This window comes from Onychostoma macrolepis, chromosome 23 (assembly GCF_012432095.1).
Source record: "Onychostoma macrolepis isolate SWU-2019 chromosome 23, ASM1243209v1, whole genome shotgun sequence".
Classification (NCBI taxonomy): Eukaryota; Metazoa; Chordata; class Actinopteri; order Cypriniformes; family Cyprinidae; genus Onychostoma; species Onychostoma macrolepis.
Window position 1 is genome coordinate 30376487 of NC_081177.1, and position 4989 is coordinate 30381475.

At 43.2% G+C, this 4989-nt stretch overlaps 1 pseudogene; it reads right to left on the bottom strand.

The window, feature by feature from the left end:
- Window positions 1-940: 940 nt before the first annotated feature.
- On the bottom strand, window positions 941-1153 carry LOC131532717 (U2 spliceosomal RNA; annotated as a pseudogene).
- Between the last annotated feature and the right edge of the window lie 3836 nt (window positions 1154-4989).

Genomic DNA, 4989 nt, shown 5'->3' on the forward strand with positions numbered 1-4989 from the left:
AGGTGTGCCCAATTTCTCTGCATTTATTGCAAAAAACTTTCTGGCAAGCTTCTACCAGGTGCCCAAACTCTCCACACTTGCGGCACAGCTTGGGCATTCCCTGATAGTGAATATAGCCCCTGTTTCCGCCAAGGACTATCATGGATGGCAGATGTCTCAGGCCCTGGTAGCCTTGGAGATCTTCCCACTGCTTGATAGGGATTCTCCAAGAGCAATTCCAGATACCGTCCTCATCCACCACCTTCATAGCCTGGCCCCTTACGGTGCAAAATCTACCCAGCCATGAACAGATGTCTTCTCCACTAACAATCTCATTGAACATTCTAAGAATCACAGTCTTTTGTGTGTTGTCAGTCAGTTTCTCAACTTTAAACATGGAGAACTGGGTCTTTACCTCTTCGAATCTATGCCAAAAATCTTACATCAAAGCTTTTGTTGAAAGGCAAGGACAAAATACAATTCAAATCTTGAGGAGAGAAATTCAAAGCTTTCTGAACAAATTTCCGTGAAAAGTCTAACCGGGAGATTTCAAAGGGTTTACCTTCGTTAGTTAAAAGGGTAAAACGCACGCTGTGGTGCCTCCGCACACCGGCACGGACAGCCGACATGATGGAGGCACCACAAGCACACAATAACAAGATAAAATTAAACACAAAAGGGTTAAGATTTAAAACCGGACAATAAATACTAAACAGAGAGATAAAAATGCAGCCAAGCTACCAATAGAATCAAAGAAGAGTCTTACTTTGAGTCGGTGAAATGGTCCTGAAGTTTTTCTCCCAATGAGAAGCAAAGTGAAAATATCCCTCCACTGGAAACAGCCCTCAGCCACTAACAGGCAGAAAGCCAAGTCCACGGAGAGTCGATCCCTGTCTCGTCCCTTTGATCTTAGCCAAAAGGCCGAGAAGCGATCAATCAAAAAGCGGCAATCCCCAAAAAGGGGAAGCACACCGTTCCTGGAGACACTGCAATACCAGGCCGATGCGTGGAGTGGACGGAGCAAGCCCTGGCTCCAGCTCCGTGATCCAAAAATCAATTTAATATGCAGTCCCCTGGTAGGGGACGTATCAGATATTAAACTGATAAGAACAGATTTTTTTTTTTTTTTTTATTAAATCCTTATACTCATAAACATTTACACCACAAATGTGATCTGCATACAAAATTTCCATTTAAACTTAAATGTCACAAGCCTTCAAATTTTCACTTCACAAAAATCATAACATTCAAAGTCAAAAGCAACACATTACAATCAGCACATCAAACCCAAAAATAAAACTTTAAACTCTCAAGGCCTTATCCCACCCCTACCCGTGGAAGTCCCCCACACCCCCTCATTTTCTCCTCTCCATAAACCGCCTTATACCCATGCACCTCCTTCACTAAACCTGCCAAAAGAGTCGAAAATAACTTTTGAGGCTCCAATCCAGGCAACTGCTTCCTTACACACCTCAGACGCCACTCCCATAAGATGCGCTTCCCTTCTGACACAGCCACCCACACTACTCTCTTCCGCTCCTTCTCCATATTTCCCAATCCTACCCCATACAACACTAAATCCCTAGTAATTTGCGGTCCTCCCCACTCCCTCCACCACCCAGCCACTGTTTCCCATAAGGACGCTGCTCCTGGACATGACCATAAGGCGTGCTCAATAGTTTCTTCCCCTCCGCAACCCACCGGGCACAAAGGAGATCTACCCTGACCATGTCTATATAAGCGCTCCCTTACCGGGAGCCTCCCTAATGCTGCCAACCAGTTCACATCCTTGCACCTTCCCACCAAATAATCTGGTTGCAAGGACAGCCAATTCACTTCAAACGGAGGCCCTGCCCCTCTAGCTTCCTTAGTCGAGCCCTCCATCAGCTTTACATACAACTCCCTGTGATTTAGCAACAAAGACTGTTCCAAACACCAAGGATTCCCTTTGATGATGTCTGCCGCCACTTCATAATATTCAGGCCTATCCAGAGACCAAGGCTTCCTATTATTCCACCCTGTTAAATGCCTCAAAGGCCAGCCCAGCCAAAAACGCGCCAACACATAAGCTTTATGTTCTGAAGCCTGTACAACTAGGCGAGCCGCAAATGAAATAAACAAAGCCGCTACCTTGAACCTTCTACCTACCTTACTCAAATGTTGAAACATCTGTGACTTTGATACTAACTCTGTTCTCCCTTTCCAAATAAAGGAGAAAACCAGCTTCTCCATTTTCCTCCCCTGCCAAAAAGGTAGGGGGAAAACATAGGCCAGGTGATTGATCCTAGGCAGCACATCTGCCTTCACCACCTGCACCCTTCCCCATAGCGACAATTCCCTTCCACTCCACCTGCCTATTTTGGATTGCAAAGATTCCAGCAACCCCTCCCAATTTTGCCGTGCACTATTCCCTTTAAAAAACCGAACCCCCAAAATTTTTATACCGTCCTGGCACAAGGTATACCCTCCTGGAGCCACAGTCCTCTTACTCCACTGTCCTACAAACATCACTGAAGACTTACTTACGTTTACCTTGGCACCTGTAGCCTCAGAAAACCTAAGCAAAATTTCTCCTGTGACCACAAAGTCTTTTTCAGTAGTCAAAAAAACCGTAGTGTCGTCTGCATAAGCCGACACTTTTGCCCTTATCCCTCCTCCGCCTGGCAATAATACTCCGGACAATGCTGCTGTTGAACGTAGCCGACTAATCAGAGGCTCTAGGGACAATATATAGCACAAGGGTGACAACAGACACCCTTGCCTCACACCACCCAACTGCTTCACTGGTTCCGAATAAAACCTGTAGCTGCCGTCAGAGGCAACTCTCATATATTTCAGTTCATAATATGCGCTTTACAGTTAAAAGGTCAATAAATAGTTAAAATGTTCAGAATAAATAGAATAAATAAGTAATATATATTTTTCTTGTTAATACATGTCAATTCATTTCATATTATTCAGCCAAAACTATAGAAAAAAGGGGGAACCTATTTCTCCTTTGTTTAGTTTGGGAATTATTTAATTGTTGCAATCAGGATATTTTTTCCGGTGCACTACAAGTAATAGCCACTCGAGTTGCGGCTGTAAGAAGTTATATTGGTTTGTGTTTAAGAAGAAGAAACTGTAACCCAAGTTTATTCCTCTTGAGTTAGAGAGGCCAATGAGGTATGTGGTTTATCATGTTAATTGCTTTGCCGTATGTGAACATGTGTAAAGTACCGTGTGTTAATGTATAATTAACCAATTAAGTGTGTTTTCTTATGTGTTGAATGTGCACCTTATTTATTCGTTTGTATGTATTTTCCGTTCATTATTATGTGTAAACACTACTTTTAGAGGGTTAATTTAAGTTTTATGTATTTCCTTTCGTAGTTCTGACGACATTGTTGGGACGTAAAAAGGGATGCAAGACTGTAATGTACAAGACACACTACAGGCTCGTGAGTGCCTGTACTAAAGCACACTAGAATAGTGGCGTGGCTGATCAAGAAGATTGTGACAGTGAAGCTGTGGAGTTGCAGTTACAAGTAAGTCCTGATGATGAAACTCCGGACACAAGCCCAAAAGAGCCAAGCACAAGTCAAGCTGCTAAAGAAGAGAGTTTGAGGAAAAGTCAAAGAGTTAGGAAACTTACTGAAAAGGGCCAAGCACTGCACGAAGAAAAAGTGAATAAGCTTCAAACTTGCTTTAAGGCAAGCTATGATGAATGGAAAGCTGCTGCTAAACAAGTTAAAGGGGCACTTGAAGCACCTGTTAGTGCAAGATTACATGATCACATTGTCCAGATCCAATATACCTCAGCAGAAGTAAAACAAGTATATGACAAGCTGCGCGGTCATGTAACTCCTGACGGAGACACTCGTCGAAGAGTGGACACATGTGATGCTGTTTCTCAAAAGCTTATACAACAAGCTCAAGAAGGAAATGTAAAAGATCCAGCGAAGAGATCAATTCGCTGGAGTGAAGCTGGTTCAGTGTTCATCTCAGCAGCCTCCCAAAAATCCAAAGGTTCAAGAAGCACATGTTCAAGTTCAAGCAGGTTGTCTGTAAAGAAACAAGAAGCAGCAGCTGAACTAGCTGCAACTGAAGCCACTCTGAAAGTTATGGAGGAAATGGATCGCGAAAGAAATGAGCTTGAAACCCTCGAAGTAGAAAACCGACAAAGGTTAGCAATACAAGATGCAGAAAATGCTGAAAAACTAAAAGCATTAGAACAGAAGCGAAGAGAGCTAGAACGTCTAGAAACTATAAAGAAAATGAATGCTGTCAAAGCACGACTGAAAGTGTATGAGCAAGAGATCAACTCAGATGAAGAAATCTCAGACCTCCTACACAACAATGTTGAACAAAGAAAAGCGGCTCGTAAGCTAGGAAGTCTGCCTTAACTTCAGCTGACACCATCACAACCTACGGCAAAACTGCGACAGTTTTCTGCTTCACAACAGACCACAAGAAATACCACACAAGAAGATAGCACCACGGCATTGGCTAGAGCGTTAGCTGAGTCCATTAACATAAGCCGTCTACCAGTACCAGAGCCTGCTGTTTTCAATGGAGACCCTCTCAAGTACAAAGATTGGAAAATGTCCTTTCAGACACTAATAGACAGAAAAAATATACCAGTGAATGAAAAGATTTACTATCTCCGCAAGTATGTTGGCGGACCAGCCAGAAGAGCTGTCGAAAGTTACTTCTTGCTGGGTACGGAGGCAGCGTACTATGCAGCATGGGACACTCTGGAGGAAAGATATGGAGGTTCATTTGTAATCGCCAAAGCCTTCAGAGATAAGCTAATGTCATGGCCAAAGATTGGAACAAAGGACAGTGCTGAGTTACGAGAGTTCTCTGACTTTCTCAGAGGCTGTGAAGCTGCTATGTTACAAATCAAGAGTCTTGAAATTCTAAATGATTGCAGTGAAAATCAGAAAATACTAAGCAAGCTTCCTGATTGGCTAACAGCCAGATGGAACAGAAAGGTCATTGAGGTTGAAGAGCAGTATGGTTCCCTTC